At 45.7% G+C, this 23,499-nt stretch overlaps 1 protein-coding gene across 1 annotated transcript in view; it reads right to left on the bottom strand.

Annotated features, from left to right (window-relative positions):
• Nucleotides 1–17,735, bottom strand: part of LOC143184574 (uncharacterized) — a 36,095-nt gene extending 18,360 nt beyond the window's left edge. Inside the window, exon 1 of the mRNA XM_076386908.1 lies at nt 17,597–17,735. The gene's annotated coding sequence lies outside the window, so the exon portion shown is untranslated. The remainder of the gene's footprint in view (nt 1–17,596) is intronic.
• Nucleotides 17,736–23,499: the final 5,764 nt, after the last annotated feature.

Below are 23,499 nucleotides of genomic sequence, written 5' to 3'. Positions count from 1 at the left end.
ACCGAGCGGAACGGGAATTGCGTTTTATGAAAAAGAAACGACACGCTTTGGAAATGGGTGGCCGTTTCGAGAGATCTATTAGCTAAAAGGAAATCTACGCTCCGAGAGGAAATTATTAGACACTTATGGCTTCGTGGCAAAATTCTTCAAATTCTTTAATTATCAAATATTCAAATATTTAAATTGTCAAATTTGTCAAATATTCAAATATTCAAAGATTCAAATTTTCAAATATATTAATTATCAAACAGCCTTCAGCTCTTACATTTCTTCCTCCATCTGGAATGCAATTTCTGAACCAGAATCGTCTGCAATAACTATTTTTACTAGAATAAGAGGGAACTTGAAATAATATTCTCATGAATATCGTAGACCGAGCTCGCGAATATAACGGATCAATGATACTTATTTCGGCTTCCTAATTTCGTGGATAATTAAAATGGGCACAGCGACCTACCGCCAGGTAAAAAATCGTTATCCAATAATCTCAAGCTGCGTCAATTTCAGAAACAGTAATAAAAGCAATCAGAGAATTGCTTGAGGAGAACGGAGAAAAACAAGCAGAGGAAGAGAACTGGGAAAGGAGTACAAGCAGCAGGCACTCGATTCCATCTTTCGCGAGTTTCCAAATCATGCAGTCGTTTAAGAGTTTGAATCGCTACGAACGTTCGTCGGATCGAAACACGTCCCAAGATTTTTAAACAACTCTTGAGACACAAGCACTTCGTCAAAGTCTTGAGAGGGATTGAGCTATAAGCCAGCGAGAAAGAGGCACGAAAATATGGAAAGCGATAGATTGATAAGAGGGCTACAGGATAGGGGTGAGAGACAGAGTAGGGGAAGCAGTCTGATTAACTTTTCACCTCGCGTCATTGCTTTGAAATGGTCTGAACCACATGATTCGTGTCCCATAACTCGCTTTTCAAAAGCTGAATTGAAACATCCGATCAATACGCGGCCAACTTCAGAATTTGGGTTAATTTGCAGCTAACAAAGTTACGTTTCCTGCTTCTTACTATTTCTGGCAGAAATTCTTACAGATTTTGATCATATTTCTCTTTGTTTCGCGTTAATTGGAAAAGTGATACTTTCGTATTAAAAGATACAGTTCACATCGGCTTTGGTTATGCAAATAAACGAAGAGTAACGAAGAAATATGTCGATAAATACGGACAGATTTCGCCAACTCGAATTTATGCAACATTTAATATCTTTTATATTACTCGAAACGAGAGCGGATTATTCTGAAGTTCGCTTTAAATTTAGGCAGAAATGGATAACAAAAGAGGGAATCCATTACGCTGTGCGTATCTTTCCCAACGAATTGTGAACAAGGAGCCAGCAAGCGAAATAATTCGTTGTTTCGCAAAGCCATTGGTGCACGAACGATACACAGAGAGGACATTTCTAAATGGTTAGTCGAAACACCGAACAGAAATTCCATGCGTCACAACGCGGCGGGAATCGTGGAATCGAAACAACCTAGACGATGACCAAATATTCAAATTTTTAAACATCCAAATTCAAAAATTTTCAAATATTCATATATGCAAATATTCAAATTTTCAAATTTTCAAATTTTCAATGTTCAATTTTCAATTTTCAAATTTTCAAATTTTCAATTTTCAATTTTCAAATTTTCAAATATTCAAATATTCAAATTTGCAAACATTCAAATTTAAATTATCCTCCGCCTTAAAAAAGAACGTTTGGTTTTCGAAATCCTCTTAGGAAGATTTTCAGAGAAAATAGTACCCTCATTTTAACTCCTGGCAGCCGTGTAGAAAAACGTCCTTGGAAAAGTTAAATCCACGAGTGAAAAAGTAGATGCTTCGCCGTTTAAAATGAGCCTGGGCTCACTGCTGCGCAATTTTTTTCCACCAAGTTACAGCAATTCAAAAATCAACTATTTTTCGTCCAAAAATTCGAGAGCTCGATATTAATTAATACTCGTATGTATAAATTACTGCTCCGATAGAGTATGTGGCTTTCGATTATTTCTAATGAACGAAAAATGACTCGTATAGCAACAGGGTTTGGGCCTGTAATACCAGTGTATTACGATGCAGTAATCATGAAAGTAAAAGAGAAACCTGATCTCGTACCGAGAACGTTCGCGGGGCGCAGTAGCAATTCATACGCGAAATTTTGACCAAGCTTTTAGGAACATCCTATACACATATGATTGCCGAAGTTAACGAACAGCTTGTAGGCGAACAAAAGCCCGTTGTTATCCGGGAAAGGGTAATTGTTCGAACTGGGGCTCGCAACGTCGAATTTCCGTTCGTTAAAATCTACAGGCAGAAGCGTTTAGCCGGCGACTCTTGCCGCGCGTTATTATCCTGATAGCATTGGAACGTAAAGCAGATGGGAGAGGCGAGGCAGCGGCAGAAAAATATAACGAAATGATTAATTCCTCTTGGGTGACACCATTCAACCGATACGGGCAGGTTGAACCGCGACGAGCCAGTGGATCAGATGGCGGTTGGGAACATTTTTGAACCGATCTAATTCTTCTGCGTCCCCTCCTCCTTTCTCTCGCGGGCGAACAATAATTTATCACGTCGTAAATTTTTCAAGAGGATTTTATACAAAGGAAAGTCCGCGAGCGTAGGAGGGTATAATGGAGATAAAGAAAGAAAAATAGAAACTGAAACGGCTGGAGGACGACGGAGGGTGACGGAGAAATGTGGGGCAGAAAATGAGGGACGTCGAAGTGGGAATGAAAAGAGGGAAAAAAAAGGGAGGGAGAAGAGAGGGAGAAGAGAGGGAGAAGAGAGGGAATGAAATACAGATAAATGGACGGATAGATGAATGGATAGATAGACAGCTAGATAAACAGATAGACAAACCGATAGACCTTTTATTTCGGGGATCAGGAATAAAGGGGCGAGGAGACAGGGGAGGAAAGGGGGATGAAGAGGGTGAAGAATAGAAGCGAGAGAGCGAGGAAGAAATGGTCGAGAGAGAGCACTGCTAATATCCCGGGGGCGGTCGTGGGATAGGGTGCACCTGCGCGTATGACAGATACGCCCCTGGCATAAAGGCGACATTTAGGTCACTGGCTTTTACCGCGGCAGGCTGCACATGCAGTGGGGCCTTGCCAGTGATCGTTTTCGCAACTAGCCTTGGCGATGCCTTCTCTTACAAAAAATTCGAACTATCATCCCCCAGGATCGCTCGTTATCCCTCTTCTGTAATGAGCGTTCTGGACCGCTTGCTCGTGATACCTTCCACCCTGGAGTTCAGCGAATCGATTTCTCCCGAGTCGTTACTGGCTTAATACTATTTCGATTTAACGCTGAACATCTGATGCTATTGCTTAACGCAAGACTTTTTTCAAATTTGCCGCTGCAGAAGGCACCGCTATTTTCAGAGGCAAAATTCTACGAGTTCAGACGACTGTAGGGAGCTTAATAAATTTTTCCCGCGATTGGTTTTGCAGGAGATTTTAAGTCTGAAGTCTCCCCTTTCCAACGAGACCTTAGAAATTGATCTGCGATTTTTTTTCGCCGAGTTATTACACTTTGAACGAAAAGTGTACTTCCGGGATCAGAATGACGCTACGATCCAGAGGTCCAAAAAATTGCCAATCTTTGAACTGCTGTAACTCCGTCAAAAAAAAATCGCAGGGAGGTGAGCCTGGTCTCATTTTAAAGGGCAAAGCTTCTACTTTCTCATACCGGAGTTGAACTTCTCCAAAAAAAATTCTTGACGTCACCATACGCCGAAAGGGAGAGGGTGGTTTTCCCTCGAAAATCCTCCAAGTTCAAACGCTTCTCAGGAGCTTAATAAATTTTTTCGGGGACTCATTCTACAGTGAACTTCAAGGTGAAAGCTTCCCCTTTCCAACAAGCTCTTAAAAATGGACCTACGATTTTTTTTCACCGATTTATCGCAGTGTAAATGAAAAATAAAATCTTTATAAAGAGTGAAGTTAAACTGCCCTCTGAAACGCTCATATATCACAGACATAAACGTTGAAGGACTAGTCGTCTTATAAGGGCTCGTTGAATTTGAATTAATTAAGCATTGATCGAGGCTATAAAGAGCGCGACCCTCGTGATCGTTTGCTTAATATCTAAATGATCGTTACACCTGCACGCAAGTCACCTTGCCAGTATCGTTTCCACGTTGTATATAGCTAGAGCAAAGCCGTGCTTAGTTACGTCGATTATTTTTTCGTCACGTGCGGGGAGTGATAGCGTTAAACGTAAATAACCAGAAATTATAACGTCGATCAGTCACGTCCGACTTGAATTTACTTTAGCAAGGACCCAGTAGATTGTGCCAGCAATACGGTGGCACTTTAACGCAGCAGGCTCGGATATCTCTTCTCCCCTCACTTTCATGGAGCATAGACCAAGCTATTATATATTTATCCGTCCGATAACGTCGCTCAATTATAGAGCACTCTGCCGCGGAATATATTACACGAAGATAAATCGTCTAAAATTCACTCGTCAATTCCAATTTTCATTGGCCAGTGCATCTCCATATCAAGTTTGAATAATGTATCGCGATTAAAAAAGGCTCGCGGGAGGGCACGAAAAGCAAACGGGTCGATGAACGTGCAGGAACCTTAAAATGCAAAATTGTCCTTTCCCAGTAAATCAGGCTGACCTGGAAAGATCAACCTCCACCGTCAACTCTGCCGACCCCAAAAATTCTCCGCCCCCACCGTGAAATAAAGTGTCACGTTTCGTGTTTATCGTTAATTATCCTGCATACACGTTGGTTATGCATGCGCCGCGCCCTGTCGAAATAAATATTGAATCAAGAAATTATTGCCTATTTGCTCTCGACCTGAACAAACTCGTTTCTTCACCGCACAATAAAAAGCTGTGGGAGTTTGGGAAGGTCCATCTGGGTTTTGACAGAAACGTCTTCTTAAATATTTATACAGTTTGCGTCTCAGGAAACACAAGAAAAATTGTGGGAAGTACTTGTGTCTTTCTAATTTTATAGAACACGGAAATAGAAGAAACGAATTTCCTCCGTAGCTATTCCACAGTCTGACAACTACTCTCTTTCGTTACTTAAGGAAATCTATAATTCAATGGAAGTTTAATATTAAATGTCTTCGTAATGAAAGCTGATTCGCACAAATGCTCGAACATAGGTCAACTTATTTTTCTTTTACAATTAGATTTGATCAAAATCGGCAACCGAACTGCTACGACTGTACGCGACAATAATTCGACAATGGAGAATGGGAGGATGGTGCAGCAAGGAGGAGGGAGAATTATCGTCCCGACGCCAATTTCTGTTCTGACAAGGCTTTGTCGGCAACGACGACGCATTCCGGGACCTGTAACTGTAAGCTTGGAGACACTTCCGGTAAGGTAACGACTGTTCGTATCTAGACGCCACTAAGTTGACATCTCGAGAATGCAACTTGTCAAAAGAACGTAATCTCTATTTGACTGAGTCACAGGATATCGCTGATGCTCTCTTTAACCCTTTCGTGGCAAGTGAGACTTATATGTCCCACTAATTTTTTTCTGTTATTGCAGCTAGAATGAATTTCAAAGTCTAATGAATCAAAACAAATTGAGAATAAAAGATGCTGAAGAAAAAATCATTCAGTCACGAAAAGGTTAAATAGCGGCGTTATGTTGAAGAGTTTAACACGTTCAGATTCAAAGAACTTCAGGACAACTAGAAAAAGCTGACGTCTTAATGATGGAACGCGGTGCCGAGCGTTCTTTAACGCAGGGGCGAATGGTCGAACAATATATGGCGTTATCGATTATACGTCTATCCGCGTGGAAAAGCGAATTTCGATATCTGAAATGTCTCGCGGACGGGGATTGAAAAATGAACTGTGGCGGGAAACAAAATCACTGTGGCCTTTGAAAACGAAAGCCTCGCAGGTGGGGAACCTTTGACAGCTGAACTGAAATTAATTAATAATTCGCGGTTATTAATGTCGTTTAAATACTTTACGAAAACGCGAAGAGCGAATCGAGAGGAGAAAGAGATGTGAGAATTTGTATAAGTATTTAACCCCTCAATGTCAGTGCAGTTTTATTTGGAAAAACAGGGCAGAGGGAAATGAAAATGAGGCGAGCTATCAGGAGTTAAACAGCGAAATATTTGGACTTTTGAAAATTGAAATATTCGAACATTTTCTTTGGGAGTTCGAAAACGATTGCGTTTAGTTGGAGAAACGCGCACGCATCGTCGTTTCCAATCGAACGAAGTAAGCGAGGGGAGAGGAGGAGTATCAGAAAATGTCGACAAAGTAGAAAAGAGAGTATCGCGGATAATGGGGGCGGGTGTGTATCAGTGTGCGATAAGTTATTGCTGAATCAGTCGTCGCTCCATAGCGGGGATCAATCCCGGCGGAATAAAGCGAGAGAAACCTCGTCGAGCTACGATTCGCTTTTTCCTCTCCGACAAAATATAGCTTTGATCGTTCGAGATGAACCGTTCCCGTATATTTTTTGTATTTCTGTTTTTCAAAACACGATCGAAACACAAACAAATACCGGAATTTCTCGTTGTAATAGCACGTACCGTTTCGGCTGCGATCGGCTGCAACCACCTACATGAAAAACCTGCCCTTTGGGATCGTTTCATATCCGCGCGTCACTCCCCACCACAAATCTAGCTGAGCTTTACTTAAAAAAATATCAGCTATCGATCTATTATGGACGAGGAACATCGAGGACCGTATATCTCTCCCTTTCCTGTCCGTCCTACCAGTTTTTCGAATTAACAAATTAACAAACGTTTTAGGTCAGAGGGGCGAGGAGGCGGGAAAGGTACACTTTCAATCGACACTACTGGCCCCTTTTCCCAGCGTCCCTCTGAACGCCAGAAACAACCGCGCAACCCGTTTATCCAATTTGCCATAAATTCTCCAAAACTGACCGAATAATAGCGGGTCGCCTGGGAGTGGGGATAGGTGTAAAAGGAGCAGTCAGCTAGCTTTTTGTCAATACGTTCAACGTTATGTAGGACTCTCTGAAAAGGCCAACCGAATCAACAATGATAAATTCGATATGCGTGACGGGAATGATCATCCCCCTTCTCTCGCTCGAAAAATCGTTGAAACAAAAGAGGACGAGAGTGTTGAGGGGGGACCAGGGAGGAGGGAAAAAATAGTGGAAAAATGGCGACTCCTCCATCGGTTCCAGAACGTTTAATTCGTAGGCAGACGCTGGGGATCGCGAGCGAATTAATGCGAAAATTTAATGCAGCTGTCACGTGTCCGCTCCCACCCCCACCTCGTGGCCCACCCCCGCGATCGTCTGGTTACTAAATCTACGTATAACGTCGTTAAATCGTTGGGAAATCGTCGCGCGTCGAACTCTCTGCGCGCGTTTTGTATCTGCGCCCTCGCCGTATTGTAAACCGTGTGACCTGTTTCCGTGGGCCGCTAATTGTAATAATTTTGTGACTCCCTGGTGGCCCGTAAACGCGGCGAAAGGACGTGAATTTGAATTTCACGCGTTGTACAAGGCGTTGCAGAATCGCGGGCCGAGCGTTTCATTGTTTGCTATGGGGAAACAGGAAAGAGACTTTGATAAACGATCATACGTGTGCGCTATGTTTTGTGGTTGGCTGTGGATAGATGTGGATAGCTTAAAAGCCGAGGGACCATTATTATTTAAACGTGAATCCTCTGAGCCAATTAATTGTAGTTAAGTAGGAGAACGTTTGAACGCCACGGTGAATACTTTCGATTCGGTTGAAATTAATGTAGAGGGTGTTGAACAAGTGTCAGAAAGTTTAAAAAGTGATTCTTTCAAGTGAAATAGAATAAAAATTAAGGAACAACGAAATTACGAATAGAATTTCGTTTGAGAGGTATTAAATGCTCTTAAAACTTCTAAAATTTCCGTGAAATGTGTCTGACTCGGGACTTATTCTACTGACTTTATCGTATTTGGTTTAGGGCTTACTTATTTTACTGACCGCAGTGTGTCTGATCCATGATTCACTTATTCTACTAGTCGCGGTGTGGCTAACTCGGGGCTTACTTATTCTACTGGATTGGTGCAAGACTTACTTATCCTACTAATTTTGTTGCATCTGACCTGTCTAATACATGCTAGCAGTAGAATAAGTCTGGCACACTTGGCACCTGCAGTCGACCTGTGCACCGTTTAGAGCAGCTTCTGTGCATATAAACCCCCCTCTTTTTCATGTCGTCGTTAAATGTATATTGCGTGCACCATACCCTAGTTCAGTACGAAAATTTTCCTAAATAACGTGCAGGAGCAATAGACCAGTACGATTAAAAAATGTCACTTAAGAACGGTATATCTACAGAAAACCCAGCTTCCTTTCTGAGACATCCAAAAAAGACTAAAAATTGTGCAACAGCAAAAACAGCGATTTTGAAACGTCCTGTATAAGGGTTGTTCTCTCAACGGGCTTTTCAACACAGTACACGACAGCAGGGTCGCGCAGAAAACTGCAAGTAGATGTATTCACCCTCTGCTCCCGTGTCCCCCTCCTTGTCCATTCGCCGCCCATTCCTCTGGAGAACGCGAGCATTACCGTTTCATGGAGATTGGCAATTCGCGCGGCCGGAGAAACTTCGAAATTATTTAATTAGGAATTCTTGTTGCTAGGAATTTTACATGTGGCCCTCCCCTCCCGCCACCGTCGACATAAGTACGAAAACTAAATATGTACTTTGCGCTAAGCGGTCGCGGATTTGAATACTTCAAATCGCGAGCCTTCTCTCGCTCGACCTCTCCACGCCCCTCCTTCGCGACCTGCGTCTACGTTAGCACGAAGAATTCGCGAACTCCTACGGCGAACGTTAGCCCCGATATATTTGGCGCAATTAAAAACTTTATGCCGCTACGCTCTGGTAAACTGTTGCCAAGTGTACTTGCTCTTTTTTCCGACGCTCCATAAACTATGGGGTGTTCCGCTATTGGCGGAGCCCAGTTTAAAGGTGGACTCACCACTCGAAAGTAATAACTGAGTACGTTCCGGTTAGAAACGCCTCGCGTACGAGCAAACGAATCGATAAAAGTCACTGCGCGTTTTCCGTTTCTCGTCCGTTGAATTTCGAGGCAACTGCGAAATCTGCGCCCGAATAAATAGGCACTGCTTGATTACAGTCTCGATGGTCCTTTGGTTCGAGTGATCTCTGACGCTTCAAATTCTCAGATATTCAAATTTTCGAAATGCTTTCGTTTCGAAATTTGACGAGCCTCTGCTTTTCAGCTTCCAGATTCTGTGATACGTGGAACGAAACACCCAGACAGAAGCTTAACTGTAATTTGCCAGCTCTGTGTACAGGGTGTTCGGTAATAGATGTTAGAAATGTTAGGGAGTAATTTTAGTAGTTTCTGAGTTACTAATTTTTTAGAGAACGACGAAAACTCGTGTGAAATGTACAACTTGGCACTTCTATTGTCACCGTGCATTAATTAAGTCAGACACAGCGAAAGCAGTAGAATAAGTAAGCCCTGAATCAGACACAACTAGGCCAGTAGAATAAGTAAGTCCTGAATCGGACACCACGAAGTTAGTAGAATAAGTAAGCCCTTAATCGAACACAGCGAAGCTAGTAGAACAACTAAGTTCCGAGCCAGGCACAGCGATGTCAGTAGAATAAGTAAGTCCCGAGTCAGACACCTTTCACGCGAAATTTCGACATTGATCCGCGTAAAAAAACCATAGCGTGACCATCATATGTATCTATTATCTTTCTTTTCCCAACAGAAATATGTTACACGAACCCCTTCTCTCTCGATAAAGAAACCGCTACAGACTTAACGTGTACTATCTCTACGCTCACCCTACAACCTCATCGAGGATGAAATTCAATCCAGCCTCTCCCCTGGAATCCCACTTCGGTATATCGTTCGCAATCTTGCCCCCGTTGCTCGGCAATTATAAAAGGGGGATGCATAATTCCGCGCACGAACGCGGGAACCGCAGAGGCCCGATGGTAATCCTCCAGCTTTCTTATTTACTACGTGGGCCAGAAGACGCTGGGCGAGAGGGGTCAGGGGTGGTCGGACGCAGCGAGTCAAATTGGCCGATTCCGCGACCAGTCGAGAAATCAGATTACCGAATATTACCGAGCGCCACGGTCTGATATACGAGCAGCGAGTTCCACGTTTTACTTTTGCACAGCAATTCCATCGGTGCCCGGCTCGAAATTGTAATTGTAATAATTCCGAGCGTAACACCCCTGGGGGACGGGCGGCGTAATTATATCCGCGTTAAATGGATTGAAATTCGCGGGTTGTGAAAAATCGCGCCGCACCGTCGATAGATTCTCGGCTGGGTCGTTCTAGGGATCGCGCGTGAACTGGGAACGATTTTTCCCCGATTTTCGTACGTACAGGTGTGCACGCGTAAAAAATTGGAATCGAGGCTTGTGTATCTACGCGCTGGAGAGATTTGTACGCTGCACGGACAGATCTCGAGTGCGTCCCCTCTGTGTGTATCCTCCCCCATTGGGAAGGGCAAAACACCGTGAGAGGGGATACATATGTTCGGCGTGAGCGGGGTAATCGATCATGGAAATCCTCGTGTAAAAAGTACTCGGGGATGTGTCGGGCCCCATCGGTCTCCAAGTGTCAAACGAGAATTAATAGTTCGGCCGAGTAATGTACAACGTGTACTATAGGCTTGGCCGGTACACGATGAATAAAGATGAACCCTGGGGTAGGATAGCGGGCGAGGACGGTGGAGGAGCGGCGAGGGGGTGAATCGCTTCATCGACGTTAGAGAAACAAAGAACAAAAAGAAGCGGTGTCGAGTTGGGAGTGAGTGTTGCCCCGAAAAAGGGGAGAAAAAGAAATTAATAATCGGGGCGGGTCGCGGGTGACGCTGAGGAGGATGTAGTGGCTGAGGGGGGCGGGGAGAGGAGGGGTGGGGACGAGGATCGCGACGGGGGGAGTGGGTGACCTTTTTGAAATTCTAATTTCGTTGAAAGCACTTCGAAGCAAACGGATTTTCATTTTTTTCTCTCTCTCTCTTCTCTCTGTTTTTTCCTCTTTCGCTCCTCCACCCCTCGAACCTCCTGTCTCCTCCCCCTCCCCCCTCTCTCTCTTTCTCTCTCCTTTATCCGCTTCTCTTTAATTTTTTTTCCTTTGTACGCGCGCGCGCGCCCGCGATGAAAGACGGAAATAAACGCTTTGACGAGCGCTCGAGGCGGGTCCGAGGCTAAATAGATTAATGAGGAGAGATCGTTTCCGGGGAGCGCGATTTTATTAAAGGTGGCTCAAAGGGAATCTCGATACGCCGCGCTGTATCCTTTGGCTCGCTCGCGACGCGCTCTGTGGATTTAAATACGACGGGGGGTAGGGGGCAGGAGGGCAGGAGTGCCGCTGGTAGGTGAATGGAAAGGTGAACCGGAAATCGAGACACGCGTCGCGAGTGGAGGACACTTAAAGAGGGGGGTTGCGTGACATCTGAGCGACTTCGAAAAGTTAGAATTCCGGTTGCGCGAAGCCTGGGCTTGCAGCCTTGAAAATGGCGCGGAGATGTCATGACAAACGGGTGAAAGATATGTTTTAATGAAATTAGATTAGGGGTAAGTCTGTCGATACTTGGATAATTGAGATGTCATGTGTCCCTCTAGCTTCATATACTATTTTTTCCCTTTTTTGTTTTGTTAGATATGTTAGAATTTATGTTTAAAATTAAATAAAATTAGCATTGGTGTTCAGGTATGGGGGCACTCGCCTTACACGCGGAATTCAAATAGCATATTCACAGAGAAATAAAGTTGAATGGGTGTCTACAGAAAAGTTTATATTACAAATTTTTTAAAATGAGTTTTGACACGGAACAGGAGCCAATTTCGTGTCTGCAGATAATACATTACTTTCACTTTATTATTCTTTATTTTTCCAAACGGAACAAGGACGTATGTAACAGCAGCTGCTTCTGTAATTGCCACAGCAAGTAATGAATCGTTTTCACGTTTTTCTACACATTTTATGAAATGTAACACACGCCTTTTTCGTAGACACCGATTCAGTTGTGAGATCCAACAATTTGCTCGGCTCTGAATGAAAAAGAATGGAGAGAAACGTGACGCTCAGGGTGCACTTTTCAGAAAAGCAGTATTCGTTTCATTAACCCTTGGACGCGGAACAAGCTAGAGCTCTCAATCTCTCTGCAAACAAGAAGGCGGCCGAAAGTTTAAAACAAAGGCGGCGAAAGCGAGGCTCGCGACGCCTTAATGAACAACACTGGATCACAGTGCTACCAGAACAGACTGAGGGGTTAATCTCCCGCAAATTGTCTCATTCTTCGTCCATCGGGGACCAGCAACGTGACAAAATTGCATAAACCTTCGAAAGAAGCGTCCCGATACGGAACGATACCGAGCAGAATCGCGAACTTCCTAACTATTCTCATTTTACGCTTCCCAGATTCCGCTCCGCTGCTGTTTCTTTTCGAACAGGACCCCCTCTTCCTCTCTCTCTCCCTCTCTCTGTCTCTCTGTACACATAATCCTCGCGTTCACGAGCCCTTTGTACGTATCGGTTCGTATTCTCGGCCGCGAGACACGCCGCAAAGCTGCAAGCCTCTGGCTTTGATCGAACCGCGGATTCGGCAACTTCGCCGATCCTTTTTTTCCCTCGAGTGAGCACCACAGCACCGTAACAATGTAGAGTTTCTGCTACGTATGGGCCCAAGTGAGGACTCTGGAGGGAAGAATTCACGAACTACTCTCAGGGCCGAATCAAGGGTTTGCGAAGCCTGAGACTGGGAAACGAGTGAGGGGAGTTACACGATATTACTTAATTTTTTAGAGGAAGTTTTGAGGATAACTATTCTTTAATATTTAGATTACAGTTAATTCTGAAGATCGACAGTGACTTTTGGAGAAGATCATTATAAATTGAAATTATTTTCTTGAGTATATGGAAAAATGAGGCCCTGTAAAGGATGAGGCTTAGGGTTACAACTCCCTCTAGACACTCTTTTCGATCCAGACCTAACTACCCTGAGAGCTTTGGATCTAGCGTGTTCGCTGCCCATCTGAAATGACGAGCCACCTCAAAACTGCCAGGCATGCAGCTTACCATAAATACCTCACGCAATAGTGCGTGAGAGGCTACTTACAAAAGAGTCCCTCGCGTGATCGACACCACGAGACGCGAGAATGTTAATCCTTTCTAAAGATATAAGCCATCGACGGTCCATTTTACACAAAGATGAGACTGGAGGAGAAACAAGAGGGAGAAGAAAAGAAGGAGTTCTTCAGCTAAGATTTACGCCAGGCCGTCTGTAATTTAATACAGGATACTTCGCCGCGAAGTTCCTTCGAGAGTTACCTGTTCTGGAGAGTTGGGGGCGAGGAACGCCGCGGAACGTGAGCAGACTTTGTGTCTCGGGCATATCGCGAGAGAAATAAAAACCGAGAGAAAAGAGGATTGCAGGAGGGTTGGGGATCGAGCTCGGTGTCGTTATTCATCGACATCCCCCTCGTCCTCCCGAACATCTAATTACGATGAAAGAGGCTGTCCACGTAGCCGCGGACCCGATGAAAAATTCAATATGAAACTGCGATCGGGAGGCTGCGTTTATTCCCGCGAATCATTATCGACTCGAGCCTCTCGGCCATCCTCCCGTGATTTATAGATGGCCACACGTAACGCGCATCGGCTTGAATAATTTTCCAAGGGTCGGGGGCGGGCGAGGGCTGATGTACGATACTTTCCCATTCTCATCGATCTCCAAGTGTCAAACTGGCATTAGAATCGGCGGGAGTGGCGTACGGTGTCTTATCGAGTTCTCGAACGACTCGAGCCCTGGATAACTCGCGCCCCTGGATCACTCTAGCTACCACCCCCTTTTTGGTAGACCTGCTACAAGTGCTACAGCGTTAAGGGATCGAGCTACTTCGAAATCTGTTTCACTTGGAAATACGGAAGCGTGTAGAGGGTGAGCTTCTTAAGTAACAGGTCGAGATAACGCAAGTGGAGATGGATAGTGAAATCTAATCATCCGGATGCAGAGGGAGTTCGAGAAATTGCGAAATAGGGTGGTTTCTCGCGAAGAAAATTGACCTCGCCACTTTCGACCCACTTTTTCGAGAATGTATGAATATTAGTGTAACGAACCCTCGCCACGAGGATACCTCTTCGACAAATTTCATCCCTCTCCCTTCTTGCCGTGTTAAACGAGCCGTGTCGGTAATCAACCGCCTCATTTTCACGGTCTACACACGCTCTCGAGGCCATAAACTCCTCTGCTTCTTAAATTCGGGGTATTAGCCCCCGCTGCGCTGCAACTAACTTCGAAGACACGCCGAAATGGGGGTGAGTTCGATGGAAGTTGAATTGACTTGCGTGCAGAGAATTTTTTAACACTCCTGGAAGATGAACCACTGTCCTAATGCAGAGATGATGAGGATGGACGAGAACAGAAAACTGGGCAGTAAGGAACCTTTTCCTCTGAACAAAAAAATATGTCTGATAAAAAAGCTTGCAGAAGTTAATACATTTATGGAAAATCGAAAGCTGCAACAAAGTGCAGAAAGCACTTCCTACATGTAAAACATACAAAGTACTCGAAGTACAATATAGCCACTGTATTTATCCTACGTATCTCCAGCAAATGTTACAATTTTATTGGCCACTATCATAAGCACCTATCGACACGATAACTAAAGATTCCTTAGATTCCATTTCTCTAGCTCCACTTGTTTACATAAACATGCGCTGTGATAAAATACGAGCCTCTTCCTAATCCACGTCACCATAAATTCAAAAGCAAGGATTATTATTGAAATTACATGGCAGTCAGCAGTGGACTAAGACAGTTGAAGCATCCCGGATCCAGAGGGGTTGAATAACAGTTCGATCGGCGTCCCTGCATCCGAGGAACCGATCATCGGGCAATAATTCGTGCGTAGAGCGTCGGAAACGGTCGGGGGACGTCTGAATCGCATATCCGGCTATTTCGGTCGGATACGAATCGGGTGTCAGCTCTGGGAATCCGGCTGGCTGGTCGATCGGTCGATTATACTTGCGGTAATAGACCGTCACACGGCTACCAGAATCCGTTGTGTACCAGCTAGCTTTGAGCAGGCTCGAGAGGCGTCAGTCAGAAGCCTCTGCTCCTATGGATCCAAGATTTGCACGGATCAGACACGTGTACCCTCCCCAGTCGCGTGTCTTCGACGTGGAATTAACACTACTTCGGAGTCAAAGGTTACTGCTCCGCCATTGACTCTTCGAAGCCTCGCAAGTCTGACGTTCACGGAGGGAACATGTTGCAAGGGCAATCAGATTGCAGGGAATAAGGAATTTTAGGAACTTCTGTGTTAGGTCTTTAGCAACTTCTGTGTTGTTGTTGGAAATAATTACAGGACAATCAAGGCAGTTCTACTTTAATGGTAAAATTACTTGAAGCATCATTTGAATTCTTGTCTAACTGAGAAATTAGCGAAGACAAACATTTTACTTGTGTTAGAAATACAGAAGGGGTTTTAGTTGTTGCTTCTAGATCGCAATTATCCTATCGCGTTATGTCACGAATGTGATCACTGGCAAAAGTGAATGTACAGTTAACGAGAGCTCTGGTTTATTAAATTTCAACTCACGATTAAATATCTAGAATTGGCATCGCTAAGAAACGAGCTCAGGAACGTCTAGACGGAATCAGATTCGACAAATGAACGCTGCGAGATCAGTTCAGTCTTCGATACAACTTTGACCAACCAGTCGAGAGGAATCGAATCGGTCAATTACCGGGCACAGGTATAAACCGTGCAACGAGCCGCGTACACGGCGGAAAGGAAATGGGAAAACCGACGGGCTCCAAGGTGGAAGGCAATCGTTCTCTCTCGCGGCTCGACCGAATCGATCGTTTTCCCGTCGATTCGAACTCCCGAGCCCAAGACTCTGGCGAATTCCCTCCAAGCGAAGCAATTCTAAGATGGACCTCCACCTCGAAAGGAAATAGTATGTTGAAGAGACAGAAGGCTCCCGAAATTTGGAGAAGCTAGCTATGGCCAAAATCGAGAGTTCAACAGACACTGTGACCAAGAAGATTCTAAATATGAGATAAAATACCATGGAGCATAATTGCAAGAGGATTGAAAGCTTTCCAGAATTCAATCTTCATTGAAAAAATATCTCCACCTCGAAAGGAAATAGTATCTTAAGAAGACAGATCTTGAAAAGTTTGGAAAGACTAGCACGGACTAATTCAACAAATCAACAGATGCCACGATGAAGAAGATTCTAAATATGAGATAAAAAGAGCTTCCCAGATTGAAATCTTCAATTAGGAAATACAGAGGAACTTTAGATTGCCGGTTCGTTTTGTTAAGAAAAAATTCTCCAGTGCAAAGGGTTCTTTTCATCCTCCTTGGATTCCTGAATGCCTCGAAGAGAGGTCAAGATGAGAGCCTACAACGAATCAACGAATATACCAGGATGAAGGGTTCGATTCGGCGATAGTTATCGGAAGGTAAAAACGGTTGTGGCGATGGGAAAGCAGAGAATGAAATACTATCTTGACCCTATTCACGATTCCATCGGACTATGTGTTACGCGCGAATGAATTGCGAGCATGGAAATGCGGAGTTTTCTCCCATTCATCGCAGAACAATCGCAATAGATTATTTCAGCCAGCCCAGTCGTGTGTAGTCGTTGCGTCGATTACAAGTAACGAGGACGCTGGTCTTGTAAATCATTAGACGCAGAGATTCTTTAAGCACTCAAAGACCTGGGACGAATGAAAAGATCGCAGTGAATCTCCTCCACTGAAACTAATGAAAAACGGATCACAGTCTATCTAGGTGACAGTGGTACATTTGACTCTCCAGAATATCTCACGGTACTCATACTTCCAAGTGAACACAAAGCCCAAGAATTTCAAAGCAATAAGACGATCTAAATTCCTAATTTCTAATTCTTGAAGCGCGTGGAATCCTTCAAGAAAAATTGCTATTTTAAATTCGCTGTTTTGAATTTCGAGCAGCCTTTGAAGGGACGTCGCCTGCACACGGAAATTCCAAGGTCTAACACTAGGACAGTAGCAACCTCCTGTCAGCCCTCCCATTCTCTGGTGGGTGGCAGTCGCGCGTAATCGAAGGTGTCTCGAAGGAAAGCCCAGTCGTCAAAGCGTTCGCGTAGAAGGCTCTCGGATCAAAGGTGATCGCGATGGCGGCGCAGACGGGAGGACCGGCGTATCGGGGCTAGCAGGATATCTTGGCCCTTCAATTCTCTTTTTTCAGCCCCTTGGTCGCAGTTGCGCAATCTTGCCGCGGTTTGAACCGCTTTTCCCTTCCTTCCAGGCAGAGCCTCGGTCCTGGAAGTCATCCTTATCGCGACTAGAAATCCCCTGTTCCCGAAGTCCACCGACACCCCTTCCCACCCCCGAGTGTTTACTCGCGTGTTGGAGGTCTGTCAGCGTCGCACGCTCTCCGCCAAACAGATCGATCCCCTACGCTGTCGCTTTCCACCGATTCTCACTCGGCTTCCGACCGAATCGGTCTCCCGGGAGCTCGAAAGAAGGGAACGAGATCGAGCCGATGGCAGGGAGTATCTCTCTATCTGGCCTCGATCTCGGCCCCTTCGAACCGCGATTCGAAAGAGGCTGCTCCCAGGCTAGAAACTACAAAACGATCGTGCTCACTTACATGTCCAAGGATCGGCCACGTTGAACGACCGGCCTAGGTAGGAAGCACTCGTCGCCCAGCTTGGTTGAGGCTAGAGCCGGCTTGGCAACCGCTGACGACACGCGTGCAAACGTCCCCAAGTCGCAGCGTGCACGCTTATATTCCTCTCTGGAGTCACTGACGCGTCGTCCTCTCGGTCGTCATCTCGTCACTGAACGTTCTGTCATAAAACACAAGCGTTGATAGCGGGTGATAGCGGGTGATAGCGGCTGATAGACACTCGGTCGTTGAGGGCAGAGTCGGTAGCCAGCCCCTTGCGCCTCGCCGCGAGGAAACGGACGGAGGGTGGCTCGAGCGCGAGAGGCAGGTCAGGTTCGCGAGGACGCGGATGCTGGCCCTGGGACGCGAGCCCCGCGGGCAGAGGAGACACGGGCGAAACACGCAGCGAACACTGGACGCGACAGGAACGGAGGCCGGTGGACGAGCGAGCGAACGGAACGAGGCGGCTGAAAGCACCAGCGAAGGAGTAGGAGTGCGAAGAAGGACGGAGAAGAGGGGTGTACCCGAGTGGTGGCTGCGTGGGTGGGTAGGGGAGGAGGATTCGGGTGGCGGGCGAGGGTGGCTCGCAGGCCCGGTGGTTGTGCCTGCTTCCTTGCCTGCCTGCCTCCTGCCTGCCTCCTGCCTGCCTCCTGCCTGCCTCTATGCTCGCTTTTCTGCTTGCCTGCTAGCCTGCCCGCCTGCTTGCTCGCCAGCCAGCTCACTTTTGCTCGCCTCCGCCTCTGCCTGTGCGCCTCTACCCTCTCCTCCGTGTCTCCGCTTCTGCCTCCTGTCTCTTTGGCTGCGCAGGACCCGCCGCGACCCGGCCAAACCCAGACCCAGCGTGTAGGTACCGCGGGCTTGCTCGCTCGCTCGCGTTCGAGGTAGCTCCAGCCACCCCAGCTGCTCTATCCCCACCAGCACCCTCGGTCAGTGCTGTATCGAGGCGTCTCGGAGCCACTGGGGACCCTTCTGATGCTCTCTGCTCTTCTCTCGGACCGATTGCTGACGACTTCACCATGAGAGATGATTTCTTTCAAAGAGGTTCCTCTGAGGAGGGTAAAAGGATTTTGAAAACGATCAGGGAGGCAGCTAGCTGGACGGGGGGAATAGTTTGGAAGTATTCTAAGCTTCGAAGGTTGCTCAAGAATTTCAACTGTAACCACTGAGAATCGACTTGCTACAAGTGCTCCTGAATTTCAAGGACTCGGCTTCTAATCCTTGGAAGTTGGCTTAATGGGAATGATGCTCGTGGAATTCGAGGATTCTACTTCTAAACATTGAGAGTCAACCTGGTGGAAACAGTTCCATTGCGATCCGGGGATATGAGCCGAAATCTTTGAAAATCAATTCGCCAGAAGCGAGAGTCTGATGTTCCAAAATCCTGAATCCTGCAGCTTTGAATGCTTCTGCGTTTTGAAACTCTGAATTGATTAGGATCACAATTTCTCGTGAATTCAAGTTCTCGTCAGAAATCACACGCAGAGATTTCAGTACTCTAATCTCCGATTTCAAGGAAATACAACTCTCTCTCGAATCTCGGGCATTGGAATCGAACAGAACTCTCAGAACGACCAAGACAGGAGAAACTTGCAAGGGGGTGAGGCGTAGGCGATTAACGACGACGAAATTACGATAGGTCCATATCGTTGAAGCAGCATCCTTCTGGAGGAGGAAGTGGGGGAGGAGGATTATTAGGAAAATTTTATTTCAAGCACGCGAAAACCGGCTATTACCCTCTCGGCCGAGGAAAAACGCGAGAGCAGTCCCGACTGCTCGAAGGAGAAGCAAACCAAGACATTGCTCGTCCTACTTTCTTGCCCACTTATCCCCCACTCCTGCTCCTTCACCCCCGTCTCACCCCCTCGCACTTTCCCCTCCGTCTCCGTGCCCCTCTCCCTACGCCTAGCAGAGCTTCTTGTTTCTCACCACCTTCGCAAATGGTTCTCTTCGAATGGCCTGCAATCAAATACACCATACATAAATGGACCGTTCATTCATTCCTCCGCCGCCCTCCTCGTTCCAAGAAATTTTCAAGCGGAGCAACCTGGACGGAAGGAAATAATTAAAAGAGACCAGACTATCGATATCCGTCCAACGAGCACGTATTACTCGCCTCGCATAAATTCCCGCCAGAAGAACGACGCGAGTTTTCTTCTTCCACTTCCACCCAGCCCACCTTATCCTCCCCCCATCCCCTTTCCCCTCCCCTCCAGCCGTTCGTTGCTAATTAATTAAGAAGAATAATCGTCCGCGTTCAGTCGAGAGGATAACAATTACCGATATCAAAACGACGTTGATAAAGCATCGTTAAACGATTCGAGCGCGAGTATTATCGATTGGGAGGAGTTAGGAAGGGGTTCGACTCTTGAATTAGTCAGACGACAAGCCGCAAAGCCGAACACCGAGTCTCGATCGGACCCGAGTAATTGGCGCACTTTGAGCCTTACTTATGCAAATACGACCGGTTACAGACGGGCGCAGAAAAAGACGCGACTCGATGCAAGTTCCTGCTGTTGTTTCTTCGAATTGATCGGGATCGATCGCTGTCGAGAGCATTTGCTTCGACACTTCAATCGCCTAATATTGTTTCGATTTGTTCCGTAAGACAGTTTATGGAATTAGTCGCTATAAGCCCTCTCGCTATCTCCAGCATCCCTCTTCCCTGAAATTATTCTCATTTTCTACCAGTTTTGCCTCTGGAAAGATAAATAGGAATGAATTACGCAATGAATCAACTTCAGAGGCTTGTCTCTCACACTCTATGAACTCGTTGCAGCCAGACGCGAGACTATAGCAAGCGGAAGCTGTATCGTTGACGCCACGAATCCCGATTTCTCTCAGCCAAAAACCATTTCGAAATTACCTCGGCCAATCGTCCGTAAAACGACCCCACGTGCCAATATCTATATCGCTAAATCCACTGCTATCGCTAAGGAGTAAACAGAGTTTCGGCTCGCCTGTATTTACTCATACACGAAAGATATCCACCGCTATCTCCGCTGTTGCATAATTTATTGGGAATGCTCGTGCCTCGTAGCCAACCGCGAGGCGAAACGCTCATCCATCCGCGACAATGCCACGGAATTGTCTCCGTCTACCGCTCGAAAAGTACATAATGAGACTAAATTCCGTGGCGATGAACGGTGAAGTGCACCAATATTTTTCGAGGCCCTGCTGAAAGTGGATAGCGGAGGGGATCCACGCGTAATCATTCTTAATCGCGTTTCAAGGGCCGTGGAGAATGGAGCGTCGATGAAGAAGTAGAAAAGTCTCGTATGAACAGAGAGCACTACTCGTTGAAACGAATGGCGCACCCCTATTCTTCCATATAAAATGTTTAACGCAAGAGACGTTCCCAGGCTGAAGCAAAGCTTTCGCTGGAGAAAGATAAAACTCGATACGTCTTCCGATCAGTTCTTCCTTTTGATCCACTTCGATCAGAGACTCCTCCTGTTGTCTCCAAATAGGAAGACGCTGGATCCTGGTAGCAGGGAAACGATCAAGCGTCTTCCGTTGCCAGTTTGGAGCAGACTCGACGAGGCACGTCGGAATTGGTACACGCCAGTGCGGCTCGATGCTGATCGCGGAGCTTGACCTGGAGAGAGGAGGATGACGAAGGGGTGGAATTCGTTCGGGAGGGGGTTGGCGTTGTCGTTAGTGCCGTAAGGCAACGTTCAAGAGCCTAGGACTACTCTACCGATGACTCGGGCTCCTGCCAGGCCCAGCAGTTCCAAATTTCACGCAAGACTCTGCTCCAACTCCACCTCTGAACATGTTATATTACTGGTCACATACATCTGGCTAATGTCAGCCTTTCCAAAGCGGATTACCACGAGCACTTAAAAAGACATCGACAAATTTCTTTACAACAAGCGTCTTTAAACTGACATCTAAACACTACGCCTACGTCTTAAGTGTGTTTCAAGAAATTCGAAGCTCGAGAACCCAAGTCATTTGGATACTTTAGTCTTCCGAAGAAGGCTGATAGAAGAGCTGAAGAAAAGACGAAGAGACTTCACCGATCCAACTACAAATCCTATCAATTTTAAATATATTTGAACGACTTCAAAGCTTGAGAAGTTGGGAGTCAGTTGGGTGTTTCGGTCTTTGGAGGGAGGCTGACGAAAAGTGGGAGGTAAAGACGAAGCTGGACTATATGAATTCAACTATAAATCTCATCGATTCATCCCGCGGCAACATTTCAATCTCTAAACCATCGAGAAGCGAGATACAGGTAATCGAGCGTGAGCGTCTCCTCTGTACACGGTTGTCGGTGATATTCAAGCGACGCCTTTGTGCCTTCGTTCCTGACCGTCGGCGATCTCGCGCTCTACGCTCACAAGCCCGCTTTGTCCGCTCCCGTTAAATGATGTATCGCTGGCTGGCTGGCCAGCCAGTCAGTTCAGGCCAGGTAAACCCCCTCGACGAGTCAGTCTAAAAATTTACCTTACAAAACCGATGACATTTCTCTTCGTTCCCAGGCACGCAATAAACGGGGATGAATGCAAACGTTCCCCGATTTTGACGAGGCTCTCGCCCCTCACCTATGCTCTGCGCCATCGATTCTACCACGGTAAATCCTCCAGCGTTGCTTTCTGAACGCGCCACTGCGATTGGAGCTGAGAAACGAACTTTTGAGCCTGGACTAACTCGCTCCCGAAGAGCCTGCAATTCGAGAAACAAAAATAAGATACGAAATAACTTATATTTAGGTCGGGCGTAATACATAGTCGTAGGAGGACTTTCAAATGGTCATATCGATAATTCCTTTTATGATTAATGGCTCGCCTGGAGCAACGACTCATTCAATTTCACTAAAGCATTACTTTTAGTGAAATTAAGAGAGGAATATTTTTAATATTTCCATGTATCGCGTGAAATATCTTCAATTGTGTAGGAACGTAATCTTAACTGGCTAGTAATGGAATTATTTAGCTATTCTAGCTCGTTCGATTCATTTAAAAAGGAATGAATGACTAGGTTTGTGGAGAACGGTTCTCGAATAAAAGTTGATTCTGCGGATCGGACTTGAAAGGAGGATTAGCAATGTCAGAGTTAACGTTAGCGCGAAGATTAGATACACTGGCAAAGATGTAGTTAACCCGCGGGTCTAGCAACGCTGATATACTAATTGAATTAGTTATTTCGAGGCGGAAAGTTAAGGGCACGTCTGCGCCAAGTTTTCAAGCTGAAATAACTCGGAGAATCGACGTGCACTGCTGCCGAGGCTGCCGGCAACTTCTTATTAACCCGAAAGTTTCGTTTGATATCGAGCATGAGTATTATTTAATTATCAATTCAGGGTAGCGGCGGTGACGAGGAGTAGCGTTCCCCGTGTGCAAAACAGATCGATTCCCCGGCGAACATGTACGTGCATACGAAATAAATTTGTTTCGCAAATATAAAAGCAATAGCTCGAAATCGATTTTTATGAAATTTACATCCGAGCATTGGTCAAAGCATTACGTTTACAGCCCCCTTGTTTTTTCAGCGGACTCGTTCGTCGATAAATCGATCGACCGGTTATGCAACGAGAGTTCCAGTTAAAATATTTGAACGCTCCGCCAATTGGGGAAAAAGTGCAAGCGCGTAAAATTACGAGATATCCACTTCCTCCTTTTTTCTTTTTCGCTGTTCACGTCGGAACAGAATATTCGAGCAAATGAAATCACGTTTTTATTAAAAACTTTAACAATTATTCTCGACGAAAAAACTCTATATCTGTACAAATATTAAAAGATATAGCGTGCACTTGATTTAAGTAAACGCTAGAATCAAGCAACTTTTGCAGGAGTAATTACTTCAATTCGTGAATGATCACAGAAATAATTTAGTATATTCACTTAAATCAAACACGCTGCGTGTAGCATTCACAATGAATAGAT

Source organism: Calliopsis andreniformis, chromosome 10 (genome assembly GCF_051401765.1).
Source record: "Calliopsis andreniformis isolate RMS-2024a chromosome 10, iyCalAndr_principal, whole genome shotgun sequence".
NCBI lineage: Eukaryota > Metazoa > Arthropoda > Insecta > Hymenoptera > Andrenidae > Calliopsis > Calliopsis andreniformis.
Note: the sequence above shows the minus strand (reverse complement) of the source record. Positions and strands in the feature narration are given on the sequence as shown.